This window comes from Schistocerca serialis, chromosome 3, assembly GCF_023864345.2.
Source record: "Schistocerca serialis cubense isolate TAMUIC-IGC-003099 chromosome 3, iqSchSeri2.2, whole genome shotgun sequence".
Lineage (NCBI taxonomy): Eukaryota > Metazoa > Arthropoda > Insecta > Orthoptera > Acrididae > Schistocerca > Schistocerca serialis.
Genome location: NC_064640.1, coordinates 45,306,161 through 45,332,108, shown reverse-complemented (window position 1 = coordinate 45,332,108; position 25,948 = coordinate 45,306,161). Strand labels below are relative to the sequence as shown.

Sequence of the window (25,948 nt, the reverse complement as noted above, 5' to 3'; positions counted from 1 at the left end):
TTATTTGGAAATTCACATTTTCGAATAATTACATGGTAACAGCTTAAAATCAATCAAAAGGAGATATACATACTTTGTCTGAAAACGAAGCAATTTCTGTGTCTCTCTCCTACTCAGAACATCTGCTATTTGGTGAGTAATAGTCTATGAAGTTAAACCATTATTTAGCAAATACAGGATGTGCTGAGCAGCAGACAGACATACACAAATTACTTAGTTTTCAGGCGAACATATTTTTATCTACTTATCCATAGTTTGGTGGCTCTTATTTAGTGAGTAGTGTTCTATGCTCATATACACATATTCCCTCCTGGACTTTCTAATGACATATACTGCCTTCTGAAAGTAGAACGTTTTTCCCTCATTGTTTTTCTTTGTTGGTGCCTCAACTGGACTGCACACTTGATTACACAACATTCAATTCGAACCCACAAACAAGGTAAATACCAAAGCAGTTAATGGAGGAATGTCAAGCAGAATAGTTTCCATCAGAATGAGAACATCACTCTCCAGCTGAACTAAACACTGGCAAAAATACTGTATTTGAAGACTGCTTGAAAACATCTGCATAAAAGGAAGTCTGGAAAGAATGGTTCTAGACAAACTCCAAGGGTCATAAAGCTATTTCAACTGTAGAATGGTTGCATGGTAAGATACATTTTTAAACAATAGTTACCAACTACAACATAAAATTGATGATACAGTTTTGCAACATTGTACAGTTTCTTGGCACCACTTTTTTGTACATAAGTATGTTCATCAACAGAGAACTGCACTGAAGTTACAGCATCCACAGTGAAATCAGTTTTCAACAGAAAGACAAGTGAAACAGAAATGATAAACTTGGGTTAAAAATGTCTGGCTTATAATTTTAGTTTATCCTTTATTTTACTGTACACCATGACGGCTCTCAAAAGATTCAACAGTTGATTAATAACTCATCCTGTACATGCAGAGTAGCCCAATGATCATGAGCAAAGTGCTCAAAAGTGGCAATGGAAAGAAAGAATAAGACGTTTTAGAAATAGCTCTCCAATTTAGTGTGGTTGATAGCTGTTTCCTAAAAACTCATCAAGCCGAGAGAAAACTCATTGTGAAAGACCACCAGGCTTGTTAAAAATCATATAGGCTCTTGTTGAAAACAATAACAAAAGATAAATTTTATTACTTTGTTTTCAAAAGTGTCAGTGTTTCCAGCCATTCTAAAAAGCAAGTAGAATATATTCAATGATGAAAAGCCACACACTGTAGTACCTTAGTAAGATAAACAGTAAATCACCAATGAAATGAGTCAAAGTACGAGAGAGAGAGAGAGAGAGAGAGAGAGAGAGAGAGAGAGAGAGAGAGAGAGAGAGAGAAATTGAAATTCTGAAGAAAATGACAACATCCGTGCACAGCAATCCTAACAGGGAGCAACCAAAGAACAAGTTTAGTAAAGAAGCCCTCCATGCTTACACAGTGCAGTGTGGTAGTCGTTCTTTGGTTTATTCCATAATTAAATGATGCAGCAGACAAGCATATTCTCATTTTATTAAGATTGTTTAAAACTTTAGTATTTTAAGTAATTTTAGATTATTTATATTTTACTTACTATGTTGATGTGTGTAATGTGTATATTTTTGTGTGTAAAGAAACGACCTTTTCCTGTTAAAATAAAATAAACTATTTCATTGTATTTACGATGTGACTGAGTTGTGATCTGCATTAAGTGATGTCATTTTAAGAATAGTTCATGACTGTGTGTTGCCACTAAGATCAAAACTGGCATAGTATCTCAGGGTGTAGTATCTTTAACAGATTTTTTTTTGGTTAATGTATTGTGTTACTTTAATGTACATTCTTTTTAGTGCCAATTCACATTTCTTATTCTGCATGCTTTTGAAGAATCCTAATAAAATTGGCTGTTTTGTACTCACTCCTGTCTGTAATGATGTTGGTAAGAACAGGATTTGTGAAAATGAGGCAACTCTTGTAATGGCGGACTTGTTTATATAACGTTTTGTCCATTTTAACAAATTGTATTGCAAAGTTTATGAATGTATAAAATGGAACAACAAAATTCTCTGTTTACAAAGGGGACTAAACTTATTTGCATGATTATAGATCATATTAATGGAGAATTTTCTGTTGTGGAATATGTAATTTAATCATCATTTAAAAATTTAGTACTAATACTGAAGTTGAAATAACATGGAGAAAATACATGCATGCAAAAAGATACAGTTTGCTGTTTTGGTTTTTGAGTCACAAAATACACAATGGTGGTGTCATTTGAATTAGTCAAAATAAAATGAACAATAAAGGTTCAAAACAAACAGGTAAATCAATGAATGTCACTCTCGGAATGATTTGTTTTGTCACACTGCAGAAACAAATGCAGAGATTAATGTGTGTACAGCTCAACTTTTCAGCACAGTTAATACTGCCAAACTGCTGAGTGCAGACTCTAACAGGTACAATGTGGTTTGATGGAAAGGTACGGAAATTATTTGGCTCCTACACTTAAAAGATATTTATGGTGTTAGGTGTTTCAGGCATAAGCCATATATAAGGGTTAAACGATACCAGTTCAACTTTTAAGTAAAAAGAACAAAGCGAGTTTAATGTAAATGTGAGGGTTTCACAGGCATATTTGCAGTGTACTTTCTGTGAAGACCACAATGAACATAAAGTATGATTATAACTGTGAAAAGTGTGTAAATAAAATTAATACAATTTTAAATCATGTGAATTTTTCCTGGAATACACACATTAACAGCAAGTATGGGGACAGTTTACGTGCCATAAATATAAACATTTCAGTCACATTATCCAGTTAGCATATTCCAGACAACTGTTACAGGCTAAAATAGTGGTAAGAGCAATAGATTTAATTTATTACTAAACCACATAAGAAAGCAATGTACACAATGAAATGACTTTCATTAATACACAGCAAAACAGCTGATTCTTCCCTGATAGGAAGACAGATTCAGATAAATGCTATGTTTATAACTGTGTATTTATCAAGCATAGGAAAATGGCTCATTTAGATAATTATATGAGTACACATGAGATATTTTAATGAAAACCAATAAAAATCTGCAATAGATGTATATGTAAAATTGACTTTCTGTATTGAGTCAAATATGAAATAAGTATCATTAAATAAAATTAATATTTGCAGATAGCAACAGGCCACAGTACATGTCAGTCTTATTATAGGCACATAGCTACACTATCTACTTTAACACTAGATTTCCTTTGAAGAATATACAGCATATGGCAATTCTATTTGCACCACCAGTTAGCATCAGACTCTTGATGGGACCACATGTTCCCATAAGTATACAGATACTATATCTAATATGTGCGTTGATAAATAGTTGTGCTGACATTTCTAAGTAAAACAGTATGGAACTCCCACAAGATTTTCAGACAGTGTGAATGAACACCTGTCTAATACAAAAATAAGCTTATAGTCACAGATCAATTGAGACAGGTAGCATAAAACAACACAGCAATTATTTTAAAATAGATTTGTGATTTAAGGCAATGAAATGTTTTCAACACTGGAACAATGTTCTTGCACCATTAAGCCATAGAAGCGTACATGATTATCAAATACAAGTGCACAACATTGTCTCTACACACCATATAATATTTCTTGCACATTACAATTATCTTTATTATGTCTTCAAGGCACCTTATAGTTAACAGAAGATAGTATGTGAGAACCTAACAAAATATTTTTAGTTAAAATTAACAGTTGATATTTTCAGGATAGACAATGGAGAAGAAAACGTATAATGAAACGAATGTTTATTTTGCACAACTATGAATCCGGAAACCAATAAAAATAATTTTCTTAGCTATAATGCAAAACTTAGAGTGTAAAACTGAGTGACTGAATTGCTGTGCTTCATCTCCTTAGTTTCCACTGAACCTACAGTTGCATGCTTACACTTTACAATTGGATCAGTTTTGAATTACAGACAACCAGCATTTGACATTTTTGTTTAGTTTTAAATGTAATAACTGTAAATACAGCACTATTTGTGTTTAAATGACAATTATCTGCATCAAGTTAATTGCTTTCTTCATTGCTATCAGCCATAATTCGGAAAGTACCCTGGTAACTCGTTTATTTACAGACATAAAACAAAATTCCTGTTCACATTTGATAATGTATCAAATGAAAGTATTAGAATATAGAAGGAGAGGAGGTACAACAGCATCTGAAGAAATGCCGTATCCATTTAGTGCGCAAGAGACAAAAACATAACAAACACGTATTCACATGCCAGCTCTGAACAGTGATGAATGTATATGGTACAATGATGACAATACCAAAATCCATGACACACATCAATCAGTTTTAGTGTTGTGATTTCTCACACATTCAATCCACTAGCTACTGAAGACAATGTGTTCCGAAATTTCCACGAAAACTGTAATAAGATGGTAGCACTAGTTAAAGTTCCATTGGGAACATGGATTTGTGACCTACAGTTCAAACATCAGTCCACTAGTGACAGAACAATAATGACTCATTTTTGAAGTTCCTGAAGTAAAGTACCCAATAAATAAACATTATTAAGCTATAGTCACAAAAACACACAATAATTCAATGGCACAATTAACATATTAGATACTGTGTTACGACATGGCAAATACAATAAGTTTTTATACCCTATCAGATAAATAAATGAAAAAGATTTTTGATAGTTCCATACAGTTTCCTCTTTTTAAAAAAAAAAAAAAAAAAAAAATGTTTGCTACAGTACTCCACACAAAATTCTGCCTATTTCCTCTTACACTAATTTTAATAATCACTTAATAAAGGTGCAAAAATTTTGATGTCTACAGAAACTTTATGCTGTCTGCTGTCAACCTACACAGCAAGTGCAGTGAATTTGCTTGCATGTTAACAATATCGATGTTAAAGCTGAATACTTACGCAATTAGTCATCACGACTTTTAATTTCTACCTTTTTTTTCCATAGTGCATGGAGGGATCTAATGTCTTACTTCAACAATAATGACAGATTAAAAATAAGATAGATGGACATTTGCTAGAACTAGTTGAGACTCTAAAAATATTTTCCTACATTTGCTTTGTATAGAGTAAATCTCATTCTGTGGAAAAGACCATTAAAAATTACCCCATTTTTCTAAACAATTATGAAAATAGGTATTCCTTTCTACATCAAAAGGAACATTCTAGTGATTAAGAGTATCACCTGGATGCAGCAACATCAACCGTTCGGTCAACTAGTTTTTTGCAAATAACCTGAAACATAAATGAAAGTATACTATTAATAACATTTACCAATATTATTGTTATGAGGAAAAACTAAAGCACTTTCAGTGAAAAGTCATTTTTTGAACCACCTCAGTATACACACCCTATGTGAAGTAGTGTCTTTACATAGGAGACACCTGTGAGTGGGTTGTGTGAGTAACTGTATCCAACATCACAAATATATTACGTCCAAACATTGTATCCCTATTTTCATTAGAATTTGAGGCTCTGAACAGTTGTGTTTTACTAAAAACTTTGGCTCGGTGTACACTGTAGAATGTATACCATCAACTGAAAGAATATATTGTTAAATTTTGTTAAGATCTGCCATAACAGAATTGCATTCAGGAATTGTTGGCTATATATTGTAAGTTAAAGATATCTAACTGTTCACTGCACTGTGCTGACTGCAAAGAACTGTACATGGGAAGACTCAGTTGTAGGTAGCCGAGGTGAGGTGAGAAAATGTACAAAGAGTTCATAATATGTTAATAATGCATGATGATAATACTGTGGACCACGAGCAACTTAAATCAATGGAAGAAACACCCTGTGCAAAAGAGCAAAGGTACTGCTAAAATATTCAGAGGCTGCAAGTTGTATGTTCATTATTTCTTAATGTCTTTCTAATTGTGAAATTCTGACAGTGTACAAGTGCAGAATCACAGGAACTACTTTGGAGATTCTAGCATGAGCTCTCTTACTTTTCATTTCAAACAACAGGAGTACCAAAGTGTGTGTAAAATTATGTTGGAATTGCTGAGTGCTCATTAACCTAGAGATTATCTCAACAGTAATCATACCCTAGTAATGAAAGTAATTAATTTCACAGATAAAAATGACCCATTTCTTTATATGATTACTGTGATAGGAATTTGACAGTGCATGTTACAATTTACAGGACAGAAATTGGTTTGCTGCAGCTCTTTGTGCTTGCCTATCTGAAACATAGGACAAGTGCATATACTCCATTAGCTACACTGTTACCCCTTAAATAACTAATTATTTTCTTATCTGTTAACTGATTTCACTTATACATGTAGTGTGCATACTAGAGAACAAAGCATTACAAGATTATTATTCATACAGTATTTTATGTAATCTTGTTATTCCATTATAATTTACATCTTTTAATTCCAATGGCATTGTTAGTTTTCTGTAAAATATTTTACTTTAGTATAAGTTACTGAAATTTTTCCATTAATATGTTTTCATCAAAATGGTGTGACCTAATTACAAATTATTCAAAAATCCAACTCAATGGATAGCACTCATGTCACACTTTTCAGTAACTTTTGTACTGTTCTAAAAGTCATTAGGAAGTAATTATGCACATTTTGCTACACTCAAAAATACTTTAATCATTTGAACCCTTAAGCTTGTTTATTTCCTAGTTTTGACATTATATTTTGGTTACCCTAATTTTTCTGAACTGGCTAGTGAATTTGATTATCAAAACAATACACTAATTAAGAAATAAATATTTATGAACCTGGAAATTTTATATGACAATAGGAAATCCACCACGTAGGTATACAGTGTATCAATTAAACAGACTAATGTGGAAGACTTAAGGACAAAGTTAGCTTTCACATGTTGTGTCACTGCCAAACAACATAGTGCAATGAACACTGACCATATGTAGAACAAACAGCTACAGTACAATATAATACCGTATAGTATAGCAGGTACCTGAAAGAAGTGTACTGAGACAAACAAAAAAAGACATTTTCATTCAAAAACAATAATTAGACTGATGTGACCATGATTTATAGTTGTCCCCTGGACTTCAAAAATGGTGGAATACGATTCTTAAAAGGATTTATGATCAGCATGGACAGCAATGCATGCTCTGCTACATGTTCCCATGCTGGCCACAAGGTTGGTAAGGAGTTCGTGTGGTTGGGCATTACATTCTTACACCAGTACAGCTGACAACTGCTGGATGGTCATTGATGCATGAGGATGTGCTATGATATGTCTCCCCATTGCATACCACATGTGCTCGATGTGATTCAAGATGGAGAATGGGCAGGCTAGTCCATTTGCTAAATATCCTCTCTTACCTGTAGCTCCTCCACCTGTGTTGTTTGATGTGGTCACACATTGTCAGCCATTAAAAATGAGGTCAGGCCACAATACATCCCTGAAAATGTGCACATGGGGAAGGAGCACAGTGTCACAATAATGTTGACAGTGAGTGTACTATGTTCAAATATTTGGGGTCAGTATGCCCACACAACATTATACCTCCACACACCATAACACTTGGACCACCAACAAAATGATAGTGTTCAACAATGTTCCTGGGTGCATTATATGTTTCTAACTATCTCCATATGAGGGTATATCCAGAATCACTTCTCAGGCTAAACCTGATCTCATCCAAGAAGAACACATGACCCCACTCCTTGTTGGTCCAGCCCCTATGCTCTTGTCACTATCGTAAACAGTGGTACCAGTGAACAGGTGTCAACTGAACACAACATACTGGTTTTCAGGCTAACATACCAGCACCTGCAGCTGAGTATGAGACTGTGCACACATTGTTTGATTTGTGTCCCTTCTTGCTGTTGCACAATGTAGTGGTTATCTGATGCTGTAGCTGACCATCTTTGATCACCTCATCTTCTTTGGGCAGCAGTGCCTGTGGTTGAGAACTTTCCCCATGCATGTGAAACAATGCTGTGAGCAATATCAAACACCTGGCCTACACTCTTTCAGTTTCTGGATGATTCTTCCTTGTGTAAAGCCATCCAAATGTTGTCTCCAGGCCATGTTTTAATGCAGAGCACCACCACCACCACCACCACCACCACCACCACCATGCACCGTAACTGCTCTCTAACTGACGCATACCTTGTTTTCCTGTTCCCTAAACTTTGTGCGTTGCAAAGCCAGCCCCATTTGGCACTATAGTCATGCTGACCTCATTCCACATTATGCCCAAATTTCTGCGCACAACTAAATGACCTCTAGCAATATGGTCCCAAACCCTCATCCATCAAGTATTTAATATGTTATCTTACTTTATCTATCTCATCCTTCAGTTTTGTAGAGTTGTGTAGAACATTAAATAATTATCTAACAAACAGTCAAGTCTGATTCATTATTGGTGAACAAAATAGGCTGAAACAACCACTAGATCTGACCCTTTTATTACTATAAATTAAAATACAATTAGTGAATTCACAAAATATTCATATGCCTGTCTTTATATACCCCCTCCAGACAATAAGCAGTCTGCATCTAGCCATCAACCAATCAACATCTTAATGTTAAAGTCCATGGGCATCACACAATACGAGCATATTGTGTAGTACCATGAATGAAAGTCCATGCTTTCAAATTGTCACAATAAAATCTGTGTGTAAAAAAGTTCACAGCTACAATCGACTCAATTAACATCTCTCTGTTGATGTGAATGTAAAACTCGGTCCTAAGTTAAATGTGTTAACGATTCACTCTAAGAATTGTGCAGAACTGACTATTATCTCATGAACTGTGATCTGTGGAAGATTAATGTGCAAGCAGACAGTGCGGAGTTTATTACAGAACTACATATTTAATATGTTGCTCCTGAAAAGATCACAAAGTGTATGTCCTAACCTGTTACTGATGAAAAAAGAGAAGTGTAAGGTAAACTGGTCATTGCCCAAATATGGTTGAACTGCAATACATTTGTTAATAACTCAATCTTAAATTGAGGGTGTTTTGTCTGTTATTGGTTAACTTAGTTAAAAATTCAATACAGTTTTCAGCAAGAGACTATGAGTTTAACGGCCTGAGGATAAACCATTTGCAATCAGGATAGTAACATTACATATCCTCTGCAAGCCTTTTCATTCCTCATAACTTCTGCAATCAACATCCATTTGAGCCTCCTTACTGTAGCTAAGCTTTAACATCCCTCTATAATTTTCACCCCTCTACTTTCCACTATTAGCAAACTGATGATACTCTGATGATTTCATGATTACTTTACCCAAGTTGTGATATACATTTCCTTTTTCACCAGTTTGATTCAGTATATCTTCTGTGGCACATTTCATATGTTTTTTTTCCTCCCCTTGTCTGAAATGTTCATTGTCAATATTTCACTTGTGTACAAGGCTACACTTCACTCACGTATCTTCAGAAAGGACTTCCTCATGGATATTTGATGTTAACAGATATATTATTGCCAGTCTGCATTCTATATTCTCTCTACGTTGGCCTTCATTAGTTATTTTACTGTCCAAATAGAAAAAAAAACATCTACCACTTTTAAACTCTCATTTCCTAATCTAATTCCCTCAGTATTGCCTGATTTAATTTGTCTACATTTCACTGCCTTTTTTTTTTTATTTTGTTGATACACAACTAATAACCTCTTTCCAACATGCTATTCATTCTATTCAACTGATTTTCAAGCCCTTCACTGTCTTCGACAGAATTACAATGCCAAAGGCTAACCTCAAAGTTTTTAATACTTCTCCCTGAACTTTTATTCATTTCCTAATTTCTTGTTGGTTTTCATTGCTGCTTGCTCGGAGTACAGATTGTGTAATATCAGGGATAGATTATGAACCTGTCTCACACCCTTCTCAACTACTGGTTCCCAATCATGTCATTTTGACTCTAGCAACAGCAGTGAGTAGATAAACTTCTGGTTACAAATAACCTAAATTGGAATGATCACATAGATAGTACTGTGGGTAGAGCAAACCAAAGACTGCAATTCACTGGCAGAACACTTAGAAGGTGCAACAGGTCTACTAAAGAGACTGTTTACACCACTCTTGTCCGTCCTATTCTAGAGTATTTGCTGTGCAGTATGGGATCCGCATCAGGTGGGACTGACGGATGGCATCGAAAAAGTACAAAGAAGGGCAGCTCGTTTTGTATTATTGCGAAATAGGGGAGATAGTGTCACAGACATGATACGTGAATTGGAGTGGCAATCATTAAAACAAAGGCATTTTTTGTTGCGATGGGATCTCCTCATGAAATTTCAATGACCAGTTTTCTCCTCCGATTGCGAAAACATTCTGTTGGCACCCACCTACATAGGGAGAAATGATCATCATGATAAAATAAGAGAAATCAGGGCTCGCACAGAAAAATTTAAGTGCTCATTTTCCCGCGTGCCGTTCGAGAGTGGAATGGTAGAGACAGCTTGAAGGTGGTTCACTGAACCCTCTGCCAGGAACTTTATTGTGAACAGCGCAGTAATCACATAGATGTAGATGCTCTCTGCTATCTTCACAATTTCAAGGAGTGTATTCCAGTCAACATTGTCAAAAGCATTCTCTGAATCTATAAATGTTATAATCAAAGGTTTGACTTTCTTCAGTATATTTTTTAAAAGAAGTTGTGAAGTCAGTAGTGCATCATTCATTCCTACATTTCTCTGGAACTCAAACTGATCTCCCCTGAGGTTCGCTTCTGCCAGTATGGCCATTCTTTTGTAAATGATTTGTATTAGTATTTTCCAGTTACAACTTTTTCAATGATGGTTCTGTAATATTCACAGCTATCAAAATCTGCCTTATCTGGAATTGGTAATTATTACAATCTTCTTGAAGTCTGAGGATATTTTGTCTGTCTCGCATATCTTGCACACCATGTGTAATACTTCTGTCATGGGATGGTTGCCCAAGGATCATAATACTAATTCTGAGGGAATGCCTTCTATGCCAGTTGCCTTGTTTCCAGTTAGGTCTTTCAGTGCCTGTCAAATTCTTCACACAGTATCATATCTCCAATCTCCTCTTCATCCATTTTCTCTCCCCTCTCCATAATATTGGCCTCAAGTTTACTTCCATAGTATAGCCCTTCTATGTTTTCATTTCTCCTTATAGCCTTCCATTCTTTGCTACGTACTGACTTGCCTTCTGTGCTCTTGATATTTGTACAGCTAGTTATCTTTTCTCCAAAGCTTTCTTTAATTGAGCTATAGCTGGCATCTATCATATCAGAAATCATATATGTCTCTATAGTGTAGCAAATCAGGATGACTAGAGAAGAAATGCAGTTTCGTATGTACGGTAAGTATCTTTTTTTTCTTTTCTTTTTTGCCCACTTTATTCTAAGCTGCCTGCAATATACCATCTCTCAAAGGTGCCCATTCTTCTTCTATGAGGTTTCCTTTCTCCCATTTCTATTTATCGTTGCCTAATTTCCTAACTTACTGCAGTTTCTTTACTTTCAATCTGCAATTCACAATTAACATCTATCCCTGCAGTCTGAAGTCTGGTTTAGAAATCTCTGTCTTATCAATATATAAACTATTTGAAAATTTATATTGTCTAAAGGTCTTTTCCACGTATACAGCCATCTTTCATGATTCTCAAACCAACTCTCAATATTGATTAAATTGTGCTCTGTGTAAAATTCTATCAGGCAGCTTCCCCTCATTCCAAATCTTCAGTCCATGTTCCCTTATTATTTTACCTTGTTTCCTAATATTTAGTTCTAGTCCCCCAGCACAATTATATTTTCAACCAACTTAATAAACTGAATAATTTCTTTTATCTCATCATGTACAGAGTGTCTCAAAAGTAACAGATCATCTTCAGGAAAACATTAATATAATCAATTCTTTCCGGTCTTTGAGATGCTTGCTGTAAAAGAAAAAAAAAAAAAAAATAGTCACTGCTTCATGAAAACTATGTGGTAAAACATTCTACATGAGCTGTGATGTCGAATTTATGAAAAAGTATCACCAAGAAGGACCAGTATCAGGCTTCTTGCAAACAAATTCACATGAAAAGGAAGTGTGCTTAATGAGGAACATTCTGAATGACAATGTAATCCAGAGAATAGAGGCCACTGAATGGATAACTTCCTATGCTCAAATAAGGTCACATTTCACACATGCTGTTTTGAGAACCATCAAAATTGCAGGTTCAGGGGCGACGACAATTCTCGTGAGGTGCAAGAATGGAAGAGAGACACCCCAAAACTGAAAGTATGGCTAGGGATGAGCAAGATCAAGATTAAGATTAAGATTTATGGACCATTCGTTTTTGCAGAGAAAATGATAACGGGTACCTTGACATGCCTGAATTTTTACAGGAAACACAATTCGTGTCTGATCAAATTCTTAATTCTGCTGTGTACAAGCAAGAGGGGCTCCTCACTATTTTGTTCTCATTGTTCTAGATTACTTCAAACCACACGTTCCCTGGATGGTAGATTTGGCAGAGGTTCACTGCATATAGGGCCTACAAGGTCAAATGACTTTACCCCCGGGACTTCTTCATGTGGGGTTGCATCGAGACCCTCATCTACACAATTAAAATCAGCACTCTGTGTCAGCTGTATGATTGGATTGTAGAGGTGGTCAACAGTATCACAACTGATCATCTTAGGAAGGTGCTCTAGGATACAGTTGATAGATGTTTTCTTTGTGTTGACATGCAGGGCAGCAATGTTGAACTTTAATGATTTCTAATGTCTCATGTGTGCCCTTGTATTGATGCACAATTTCTGTATCAAGGTTGTTAAGTTCAGGTGACAGAAATCTGCCACATGTTTTCAAATCATGCATTTAAACATCTAATGTTCAACTTACAACCAATTATATGAGGACATGTTAATGCTGTGTTCACAGAAAAAATCTCCAGATGCAGATGAAAGTGCATTGACACACAGTTAGAAAGACAAATGGCACTTGTGTACTGTTAAGTTGACTGCACATTTCCAGCATGACCAGGTGTATTTTCTATTTGTTTCTGTTATTTCTCTTTGTTGGCTGTTGAAAAATGAGCGAGACCAAAGCAAGAATATTGACATCAAGCTAGTAACTGATAAAGTAGAAAAAAAGGAGAGTCTTATGGAGCATTGTGTTGGAACTGTATAAAAATAAAATTCTGATACGGTGAGCTTGGAAAGAATTGGTGTCAATCTTATGTAAAGGAACTGAATCAAGATAAAAAGAAAAATATAGGTAAGAAAACTTTATTAAGAAGTACACTTTCAGTCATATCATACTATCTGCAAGTTCAAGTCTACCTTCATCAACAAAATAAGTGATAAATTTGGTCCATATGTTGATGAAATGGGTTGTCCATTGTGGGTAGCATTTATAGTTGTGAGATTTTCTTCTAAGATGTCTTTATATTTAAATCCATCCCTCATTAAAACATAATTGTGAAGTATTGTAATCACTTGTACAATGTTTCTGGCACAATCCATGATGGCACAAAGTTAACCAATAGTTAAATACTTTTTTCATAAGTCAGATGCTTTCCACCATAGGGTCTCATTAAATTTTCCATCAGCCCAAATGCTTCATCACCTAAAATCATATAAGGAAGTATAACAAGAGCAGGCATTGCCCGCAGGGGAAGCGACTGTTAAAACCAAGTTTTTGAAAACTGTCACAAGTCACATTTCCTATTCTTAATTTACCTGTTTTGCTCCTTAAATGAACAAGTGATTCAGCTGAATATGCACTGTAAAAGATACAAATTATGATAATAGAAAAAAATATATGCTGACTTTACATAAAGTACATAGTCTACCTCCAGTGTGATGATTTAAGCACAATCTGTAAGGCTGTAAGTCAACTTAAAACATAAGTCACCATACTGGAAGTAGAATATGTGATTTATGTAACATAAATGTAAGTTTTCTGCATTATCTTAATTTGTATCTTTTACAGTGTATATTCTGATGATGCTCTTTTTCATTTGAAGAGTGAAACCAGTAAATAAAAAAATACAAAGTGTGACTTGTGGCTGTTTTCAAAAAATTACTGTAAAGAACTGCCATATTGTGGCTTTGTGTTAAAGGTCTCTGTGTTGGTGTATCCAAAGATTCTCCAGAGAGTTTTTCATATAGAATGGAACCTCCAAAAATTCCTGTCTTCTCTATAGGTGCAAATGTCTATGCAGATAAAGTGATAGATACACAAGGCACCAACAGCTCAACAGAAGAGATATTTTTAAGTTAAGTATAAGAATGTTTTGGATTTTTTATTCTAAGACTTTTACCACAGAGAGCTCCACTGCAACGAGAAAACATTGAGTACAGCTCAAATCTTTGATATATTTCAATCAATTTTGTTTTTTTCATTTGGTGTTAGCTTCACAGTGTCTTTTAATTTCGTTCGAGTAACTTTGAATTCATGATGAATTATCCCAGATACAGTCAATTTTCCAGTTTTATATGAATAGTGTAGTTCTTCCACCAAACACCCATTTACAAGATACCATATTTACTCGATTGTAAGACGAGGTTTTTTCCCCAAATCTGTCATTCGAAAAATACAGGGTCATCTTATATTCACAGATTAATCTACTGCTGCTGAGGTTAACATTTTTATGTTGTTTAATATAGTATATAGGGATCATCTTACATTTACAGATGAAGCTTTGACTATTGAGGTCAGCACAGATTTATTTTGAAGAACTGGAAGGGCAGGGCTGGGTAAATGATACTCATATTTGAACAGGCTGAAGATTTCCCAATATGCCGAAGAACTCCATACAGTATTGACACTGCTCGAACAACCACATGACATTTAACTCATGTGGCACTAGTGTAAGGGATACGCGAAAAACAATGAACTAGCTATTACAACAATCTTTTGCTCTGCTTAAAATGTGATAATTTTGTGAAACACAGCGGGGAAATAGCACTAAAAACTATCATCTTAATCTCTTGTCGTGTTTGAACAAGTTTGCAATAAAAGTTCTCATGAATGCGTAGATATCGTGCACAAACATTAATTCTGCTTTTTAAGTAAAGGTAACATTCAAGAACAAAATGTTGTCCTTCATAAAACACTACTTGATTCTGAACCGAGATTAATATTTTATTTGGTTTTGAGAGACTGTAATCATTTGCTAAGTGGGCTGCAAATGAGAAATTCAGATGTTGTTCACTCATTAGAATACCAGGTAAAAATGTTACCAGCTTTTAATCAAATTAAGAACATAATGGTGGCATTCAGATCAAACAAGATGGAAAATTAATCCAGAATGAAATGTCAAACAAATGAAATAAATCATATTAAACTGACTAATTGTTGTCACGAGAATAAATTGCAACATCAAGACCCATCAAGGAGTTGACAGCAGATGTCAGTAGATTACAGGATGAGAGGAAGTTTGAGAATTTGACTGAGTCGTGATTACTATCTTGTATTTACGTATTATTTGCTGCTGTTACAAATGACTTTCACCCTAGAAGATATTGCAGTCCATGATTCACAGTTGCTCAAGAACAGCACTACAGAAAGGTTCGAGGGAGAATAGTGATAGAGCTTGGCTGAGAACTAGCAGTGCGAGGAGAAGGGTAATAAACAGACAGCGCACTACGTCATGTTGCCAACCGAGGGAATCTATATGGCGCACTTTGGCTTTTTAGGAAGATCTACTATGCTTAAACTGACTTTAAAACTAGACAAATTCTCAACAATAGTATTCATTTCTGCAGGTGACTATAAAAGTCTAGATAGCTTCCAGTGGTGTACTTACGCATTTCATGCTGCAACGTCATCGACGCTCACCATGGTGTTTAAGAGGAACAAAAGGGGTTGTGTCAGCTGGTGGTTTTATACAGGTAATGAGAGAACAATAGGCAGACAATGTGTTTGGAAGCAAGTGATATATTGCAATATTCTCACGCTAGCATCGAAGCGAAATTCAATATGTATTCGGATAACAACAGCTGTGCTCTCAGGCCCCACAGCAACCACAACCTCAGAAATTGCAAAATATTCAGAAGAAACAGCCAAAGATTTGTGACAATGAACATACAAATTTCATAGTTGTACTGTTAGGGTAGGCAACAGCCTTGCTGCAGTAGATGCACCAGTTCCCATCAGATCACCGAAGTTAAGCACTGTCTGGTGTGGCCGGCACTTGGATGGGTGACCATCCGGGCCGCCATGCACTGTTGCCATTTTTTGGGGTGCACTCAGCCTCGTGATACCAATTGAGGAGCTACTCAACTGAATAATAGCGGCTCCGGTCAAAGAAAACCATCATAATGACCGGGAGAACGGTGTGCTGACCACACGCCCCTCCTATCCGCATCTTCAGCTGAGGATGACACGGCAGTCGGATGGTCCCGATGGGCCACTTGTGCCTTAAGATGGAATGCCTTTACTGTTAGGGTGACAAAAATAGTGATACCACAGACGACATGGTTAGTAAGCCAAAAATGTAGAAAAGAAAATGGTCTGCAAATTAATGTAAACCATTTTTTTCCATTTATATTATTTCTCCTTGTATTAACAAAATGCAATCAATAAATGACAGAAATTTCGAATATGTATAATGCTAACATTTAGGCCGATACTTTATATCAATAAAACAATTTTTAACATTCCAGGGCCCGATCTGAAGAATACCATGTTTCTTTTCCCCTGATGACAACATTCTCCTGAGCAGCCGATGCTTGACGATGTGAATGAGGGACTATTTTATATCTGGGATATTTTACCCAAGAAGATGCAATCAACACTAAACCATGTGAAAGAGCTGTATATTCCTGGGAAATATAATGGTTGTAGCTGCCTCTTGCTTTCAGCCATTCATGATAACAACATAGTACTGCCATACTGGCTAATGTTACAAAACCATATTAGTCGACCATCCAGAATGTTTTTCCTTAGAGTACTTGAGAGACTGTTGCCCCTCTTCAAGAGCTCTACAGATACCACTCCAATGTGGCTGCATTCACAGTACTGCTGTCTGTCATGTTTAGGCATACAAGGTCCATGATTAAAAAGTACCAATAATACTTTTGTGTGCATTGTAATGAACGCCTGCATAATGAACAACTGGATAACAATATGTATTTATCAAACATAATGCTCTTCAAGCAATGGTGATGAAAAGTGATTAACAGTGTCAATCATGTGATATTTGCTGAAGTGAAACCAATTTTCCAGACCTGTGTTAACTCAAAACTGTGTAAAAATAGCTTCTGTAAATTTACAAAACAATTTAGTTTGAATGAGCAAGTTAAGGATTTTGGCTGAAAGCTTAAATATTAAACATTCCACTATTAAATGCGCCTGTCTGCTGACCCATGGCTCCTCTACATCTTGGGGAGAAATGTATCCTAACACATATTACTGTTATTCTATCATGGTTTTTCCAAAGCAATCAGTTACTAATTACAAGTGCTGAATCTTAGGTTCTTAATTAAACTGCTGATCTTTTGTAATTCTGAACAGGGTACTCACTTCTTTTCATTAAATGATATTACATGATCTTGCACTAGAAAGCCACCTCACAGCACTAAATATTTTTTGAGGATTATTATTGTTGTGCTTGCATTATTATTTCTTGTCTTGTACCTTCTGCGCATCTGTGTGTGTGTGTGTGTGTGTGTGTGTGTGTGTAATGACAGTAAAGTGTGCATTTGTACAAATGTGGGTCTACAGCACTGTTGCTCTCCCTGTTGTTTAAGTATGGTATCCATTGAAGAATACGATACACAACCTTTCCCTGTAATCAGGTCTGGTACTTCATTTAGTACAGTAGTAAACTCTTACCTCACACATGACGATTTCTGTATTATTTAGTTTGTATTGGTGACAAGTTCTGTTAATCTATTATGTCATCTAACACCACGGCAGCAAGTCAAGTTGGCATATTCAAAATTAGGAAATCAGCGAGTATGATGCTACAGATATGGGTGATGTTGGCAGTAGCAGTTTGTAATGAGAATAGTGGAAAGTAAGAAGTGTCGCCAGGCATGGATGACACAAAGACATACTGATAGTTCCATAACACATTATCTTAAAATTGTGTTGTTGAAATTGAAATTTTGACAGATTTTAAAATTTAGTACAAGAAAATGCAAAACAGAATACTGGACTACAAACATACAGATTTTAATGCAGATGATCAGGCAGTGATAGCTGAAGGCTTATAACAGCAAACCAACAAAAATAAAATACCATATACGGTATTGAGCAAAAGGTTTTGAACGCTAGACATATTTTTTGATTTAACTAAGGCATTTGATCGTGTTAATCACAAAATATTGCTCCAGAAGTTGGACCATTCCAGAATATGGAGAGTAGCTCACAGTTGGTTCACCTCTTACTTTAGCAACACACAACAAAAGGTCATTATTCACAGTGTTGAGAATAGCTGTGATGTGGAGTCTGAGTGGGGCACAGTCAAGTGGGGAGTGCCCCAGGGATCAGTGTTGGGGCCACTCCTGTTCCTTATTTATATAAATGATATGCCCTATAGTATTACGAGTAACTCAAAAATATTTCTGTTTGGTGATGACGCTAGCTTGGTAGTAAGGGATGTTGAGTGCATCATTAGCTAGGTTTCAAATAGTGCAGTTCAAATGGTATCTGAAGTGAGTGATCGTTCGACACAAAAATTAGTCTACTTTGCTTATGTCACATGGTATTATATTTTGGGGTAACTCTGCCCATTCTGAAAGGATATTTTTGGTTCAGAAACGGTCGGTTTGGGCAATAAGTGGTATAAGTTCACAAACCTCTTGTCAATCCCTGTTAACGAGTCTGGGTATTTTGACATTAGCCTCTCAATATATATGTTCCTTACTGTCATTTCTTGTTAACAATATTAGCTTATTCCCAAGAATAAGCAGCTTTCATGATCATTTTATTTCACTCAGTTAATACTCGGCAGAAATCAAACCTGCATTTGGATCAGATTTAGTTAACTCTTGTGCAGAATGGTGTGTAGTATACTGCTGCAGCCATTTTCAATAAGCCACCACTCAAATTCAAAAATCTTAGCAGTAATCCACGCGCTTTCAAATCGAAACTGAAGAGTTTCCTCGTGGGTCACTCCTTCTATTCTGTTGAGGAGATCCTTGAAAAATTAAGCTGATTCTTGTTCTATTGTTGATGGCGTTTACTTAAATTTATGGATTGACTTTTTTCGGGTTCATAAACTTTTCTTTTTATATGTTATTACTTTTATGTTGTAATTTCATGTACTGACACGTTCCATGACCTTGGATATTTGCTCCTCAATTTGGTCCTATGGCACCTGACATGTAAATAAAATTAAAAAAAAAAAATAGTCAATGACAATACATCCACTTGCAATGATGACCCATCTGCATATAGCATATTCTCCAGATCTTCTCCAACTGCTGTTTAGTAGTTGCCCCAAAATGAAGAAAAATTTTGAAGAAGCAACGGCTGGTTTCACTAACACTTAGATAAAAAAGTGAAACTTCAAGTACACTGGACAGAAACACACAAAAATAATAAGCAGCAGCATATGGTAAATGGATGCTTTTATAGACCACCAGTGGCATGTGCAGTAATGGTGAAGCACTCAAGAGAGAACATGTAGTATTTTGTGAATAAGTTTCCTGATCATGCTATTGTAACAGAGGGTGAGTCCAACTTGCCTGGTATAGAATGGAAGAGTCAAGCGATCAAAACTGGTATCGGAGACAGATATTTGTGTGACATTATTCTGATATCAGGTCCAAAAGTTAATTCGAGCAGATAGTTAGAGAACCAACTGTGAAAGTAATGTCTTGACCTTCTAGCAACCAACAGACCTGAACTTTTTGAATGAGTCAACGTACAGGAGGATATCAGAGATCATAAGGCAGTTATAACATCTATGATCACAAGTATTACAGGGAATGTTAAGAAGGGTAGGAAAATATTTTTGCTTAGTAAAAGTGACAGGATACAAATTACTGACTATCAGAGTAGTCAACATCAAATGCTGAGGATGAAGATGTAGAGCGCAAAAAAAAAAAAAAAAACATTGTTCAATATGCCATAGACAAGCATGTCCTGAGCAAGGTATTAAGGGATGGGAAAGACCCACCATGGTTTAATAATCTTGTTAGAAAATGGCTTTATCACAGATTCATGAGAAGTCAAAAACTAACCCACAAACAAAACTTAAATGAAGATAAAATAAGCATAAGGAGAGGAATGAGGAAAGTGTTCAATGACTTTGAAAGTAAAATTCTTCCAATGGAGCTGACTCAAAACTCTAAGAGGTCTTTGTTTTAGTAAATGTAGTAAGCAAATCAAAATAATATATTCAGTCGCTCAGGGACCCTACTAGAACTGAAACAGAAGATGATAAAGAGAAGTATGAAATACTGAATTCAGTGGAAAGGCTTCATCAGGAACAGATGAATCTACTCTATCTAGCAGAAATAATCTCCTAGCCTTCTAGTCAGGGCAGTTTGTAGCTACAAGGTCTATTGTGAGTGGGCTGTCGACATAGCTGCTCAAAACAGCTTTTGGAAAAGTTGTTTGAAAATATTTTGCAGGAATGTCTGTCTGTACCCCCTGTGGTGAATCCATAGACATCCTAGTCTACACTCAGTAGGTTAAAGTTGCCGCCAATAAATATGGCATGAACTGGGTACTTCTCCACTACTGTCCATAGTAATTCAAAGAAGGACTCTAAAACTATCACTGTGGAATCAGATGGCTGGTAAAACATATAAAACATCCAACAATGAACTTGGTTTCACCTGCACCCATTACATGTGACCAAATAAGTTCACTATCACACTCAAATTTGACCCTAAGAGAGAGAATATTTTTGTCAAATGCAATGAACACTCCCATTCCTATGTCGTCTAATCTGTCATTTCAATATATGCTCCATAAATTGCTAAATACCTTGGAGCTTACTGCAAGGGCATGCTGAGAAGACTCAGAATTACTTGTGTGGAAACTCTTAAAGCTTCTAAATAAAACAAATGTTATTAATATTATACATCTTACATCAAGATAGATACGAAGCCCACACCTACTACAGTAGTACAAGTTTATATGCCAACTAGCTCTGCAGATGACGAAGAAATTGAAGAAATGTATTATGAAATAAAAGAAATTATTCAGATTGTGAAGGGAGACGAAAATTTAATAGTCATGGGTGACTGGAATTCGAGTGTAGGAAAAGGGAGAGAAGGAAACATAGTAGGTGAATATGGATTGGGGGACAGAAATGAAAGAGGAAGCCGCCTGGTAGAATTTTGCACAGAGCATAACATAATCATAACTAACACTTGGTTTAAGAATCATGAAAGAAGGTTGTATACATGGAAGAACCCTGGAGATACTAAAAGGTATCAGATAGATTATATAATGGTAAGACAGAGATTTAGGAACCAGGTTTTAAATTGTAAGACATTTCCAGGGGCAGATGTGGACTCTGACCACAGTCTATTGGTTATGACCTGTAGACTAAAACTGAAGAAACTGCAAAAAGGTGGGAATTTAAGGAGATGGGACCTGGATAAACTAAAAGAACCAGAGGTTGTACAGAGATTCAGGGAGAGCATAAGGGAGCAATTGACAGGAATGGGGGAAATAAATACAGTAGAAGAAGAATGGGTAGCTTTGAGGGATGAAGTAGTGAAGGCAGCAGAGGATCAAGTAGGTAAAAAGACGAGGGCTAGTAGAAATCCTTGGGTAACAGAAGAAATATTGAATTTAATTGATGAAAGGAGAAAATATAAAAATGCAGTAAGTGAAACAGGCAAAAAGGAATACAAACGTCTCAAAAATGAGATCGACAGGAAGTGCAAAATGGCTAAGCAGGGATGGCTAGAGGACAAATGTAAGGATGTAGAGGCCTATCTCACTAGGGGTAAGATAGATACCGCCTACAGGAAAATTAAAGAGACCTTTGGAGATAAGAGAACGACTTGTATGAATATCAAGAGCTCAGATGGAAACCCAGTTCTAAGCAAAGAAGGGAAAGCAGAAAGGTGGAAGGAGTATATAGAGGGTCTATACAAGGGCGATGTACTTGAGGACAATATTATGGAAATGGAAGAGGATGTAGATGAAGATGAAATGGGAGATATGATACTGCGTGAAGAGTTTGACAGAGCACTGAAAGACCTGAGTCGAAACAAAGCCCCCGGAGTAGACAATATTCCATTGGAACTACTGACGGCCGTGGGAGAGCCAGTCCTGACAAAACTCTACCATCTGGTGAGGAAGATGTATGAGACAGGCGAAATACCCTCAGACTTCAAGAAGAATATAATAATTCCAATCCCAAAGAAAGCAGGTGTTGACAGATGTGAAAATTACCGAACTATCAGCTTAATAAGTCACAGCTGCAAAATACTAACACGAATTCTTTACAGACGAATGGAAAAACTAGTAGAAGCCAACCTCGGGGAAGATCAGTTTGGTTTCCGTAGAAACACTGGAACACGTGAGGCAATACTGACCTTACGACTTATCTTGGAAGAAAGATTAAGGAAAGGCAAACCTACATTTCTAGCATTTGTAGACTTAGAGAAAGCTTTTGACAATGTTGACTGGAATACTCTCTTTCAAATTCTAAAGGTGGCAGGGGTAAAATACAGGGAGCGAAAGGCTATTTACAATTTGTACAGAAACCAGATGGCAGTTATAAGAGTCGAGGGACATGAAAGGGAAGCAGTGGTTGGGAAGGGAGTAAGACAGGGTTGTAGCCTCTCCCCGATGTTGTTCAATCTGTATATTGAGCAAGCAGTAAAGGAAACAAAAGAAAAATTCGGAGTAGGTATTAAAATTCATGGAGAAGAAATAAAAACTTTGAGGTTCGCCGATGACATTGTAATTCTGTCAGAGACAGCAAAGGACTTGGAAGAGCAGTTGAATGGAATGGACAGTGTCTTGAAAGGAAGATATAAGACGAACATCAACAAAAGCAAAACAAGGATAATGGAATGTAGTCTAATTAAGTCGGGTGATGCTGAGGGAATTAGATTAGGAAATGAGGCACTTAAAGTAGTAAAGGAGTTTTGCTATTTGGGGAGCAAAATAACTGATGATGGTCGAAGTAGAGAGGATATAAAATGTAGGCTGGCAATGGCAAGGAAAGCGTTTCTGAAGAAGAGAAATTTGTTAACATCCAGTATTGATTTAAGTGTCAGGAAGTCATTTCTGAAAGTATTTGTATGGAGTGTAGCCATGTATGGAAGTGAAACATGGACGATAAATAGTTTGGACAAGAAGAGAATAGAAGCTTTCGAAATGTGGTGCTACAGAAGAATGCTGAAGATTAGATGGGTAGATCACATAACTAATGAGGAAGTATTGAATAGGATTGGGGAGAAGAGAAGTTTGTGGCGCAACTTGACCAGAAGAAGGGATCGGTTGGTAGGACATGTTCTGAGGCATCAAGGGATCACCAATTTAGTATTGGAGGGCAGCGTGGAGGGTAAAAATCGTAGAGGGAGACCAAGAGATGAATACACTAAGCAGATTCAGAAGGATGTAGGTTGCAGTAGGTACTGGGAGATGAAAAAGCTTGCACAGGATAGAGTAGCATGGAGAGCTGCATCAAACCAGTCTCAGGACTGAAGACCACAACAACAACATCTTTATTCTTCATGTCTACATATTTATTTCTCAACATAGTTACCCTGGTAATGAACACATTTCTCCCAATGAGAGACCAGTTTGATGACACCACCACTGTAAAATGTTTCGCTTTGTTGATGGAACCACAACCTCACCTCTGGTTGCATTGTTTCATCACTATGACGGCGTTCCTCAAGTTTTGCAAACAGATGAAAATTGGATGAGGTCAAGTCGGGACTGTATGGAGGACGACTGATGACAGTGAATCTCAGGTGTCCAATTGCTGCAGATGTCACAGTGCTCATGTGTGGTCTGGCATTATCATGATGAAGGGAGCTTGCTCCATGTGTGGACGAACTCTTTGAATTCTAAACTTGATTACAATGCACTGTTTCCCAGGCACTGATATAATTATGTCACACAACACCATGTTAAAGGATACGATTTGGAGCCCTTTATTTGCAGAGGCCTGCTAATACGTAGACATGAAGCATACAGATGTAGAATGTTAACAGCATTCATTTCTTTCAAAAACCTTAAAGAGTTTTAAAATAAAACATTGGAGGTATTATTTTTCAGCATGCCCTCATACTTCAGGTTACAACCAGCTCTTGGTTCCAAGAATAATTTGAGACTGATAACTTTTCTGGAGGGCAGTCAATTGGGGAAGCTTGTTAATTGTACTTCAACAATTTACTGATAAAATTTTGACAGTCAAAATGTCTTTACCCAAACTCGGTCTGATGTCCCTTTCTGCATATCAACTGGTGAGTATTTATCAGAGCACATCAAACTACTGGCTAGCCTAAGAAACCATCATGTGCACTCCACAAGTATCCTGCTACCCAAGTAGCTGCTTCCCTTGTGCAGTGCACCCCTGAACTAACAACAGTAGTCCTACAATTCGCCACCCTATAATGCAGATCTAGAAATCTGCAGGGAAGACTGTCACAGAGTTGACAAAGGTTTTGGTTGAGACCCCCCACTCAGCTCCAAATCAAAGGACCCCGTCACCTCTGGGAATAAGCTGCAAATTGCAACCTCTGCTTACACCATCACATGTGAGGTCAGCAGCCTTCACCACCTCCAGCAGCTGCCTTTATGAACTGAAAATTGCCTCAGAACCCAAGCAACAGGCGTCATTACTGACAATTTAAGTCACAACTTGCAGATGAGTGCCCTTTCATGCTCGATAGCCAAAGGCAAGGGTCTGCCCCAAATTTTAGATGAGGCCTCCCTGGCAGACATACCAAGTGCACATTGGCTTTCTTACTGGTCCTGCAGGCTATTTCTCCCAAGGGGAAAGCTCCCGATAAGCTGCCCTTGTGTGCCTGCTTGGAACCTGCTGACAGAATGGCCACCTGTCCACTCAGAGTGAATAAGCAAGGCCTCACAGCCAGTCTACACATTGGCTCTCCACCTCAAGTGACGCAAATGTGTTACCACTCACCAACCATCCTGCTGTGAGGGCAGATCCACTGCATAGGGTAAACTAGGGCCTGTGGGAGAATCAAGTGACACCTGAGGTGTCCAATGCAGTGCACCACATTTTCTGCCACTACTACACTCCGAGGCAGCAGTCTTAATAGAACTGACCGTAGCCAAAAGAATATCCAGCTGTTTTGGAACTGTGACCAGCTCCACCTGCAACTGTACAAATCACGAACACGTCCTAACCATTCTACAAGGGTTGACTGAAAAGTAATGCCTCCACCTTCATAACTCTTCAACAGTTGGCAGCATTGGTATGCGGCAGGTACTGGCTTGTTCCTTAGCCTCTTCTCTACAGCTCCTGTTGGCGGGAAGCCTTAGCATTGAATGGTTGTGTTGTTACAGTGTGAAGTATGGAACCCTGTGCAGATGGTCAGTCAATGCGATTTAAGCAACAAGCAGTCATTGAATTCTTGACAGGAGGAGGTGTCACCCCAAAGGAGATTCATCACAGAACGAAAGCAGTTTATGATGATTGTGTTGATGTGAGTTGTGTGCGTCAGTGGGTGAATAAGTTTAAAGATGTTGAGGCAGAAACATCTGACCCGCACGACAAAGAGTTGGAAGTCCTGTAACAGCAACCAATGAGTTTCACAAGCAAAAAGTTGACAGATCGATTCAGAACAATCGTCTTATCACTCAGAGAGAAACTGCAAGCACAATCGGCATTTCACAAGAACGTGTGGGTCACACTATTGCTTTGCTTGGCTATTGGAAGACCTGTGCACGGTTGGTACCCCGGATGCTGACTTTTGTAATGAAAGCACACAGACTTGAATTCTGCCAGGAAATCTTCTCACGTTACGAGAATGAAGGTAACGCCTTTCTCCATTAAACTGTGACAGGAGACAAAACGTGGGTACGGGTACACCATTACA

At 37.0% G+C, this 25,948-nt stretch overlaps 1 protein-coding gene across 4 annotated transcripts in view; it reads right to left on the bottom strand.

Annotated features, from left to right (window-relative positions):
- Window positions 1-4,740: 4,740 nt before the first annotated feature.
- LOC126469694 (vinculin) overlaps window positions 4,741-25,948 on the bottom strand; it is a 302,912-nt gene continuing 281,704 nt past the window's right edge. For all 4 annotated transcript variants that reach the window (XM_050096859.1, XM_050096861.1, XM_050096862.1 and 1 more), the window contains one exon: window positions 4,741-5,272. The gene's annotated coding sequence lies outside the window, so the exon portion shown is untranslated. The remainder of the gene's footprint in view (window positions 5,273-25,948) is intronic.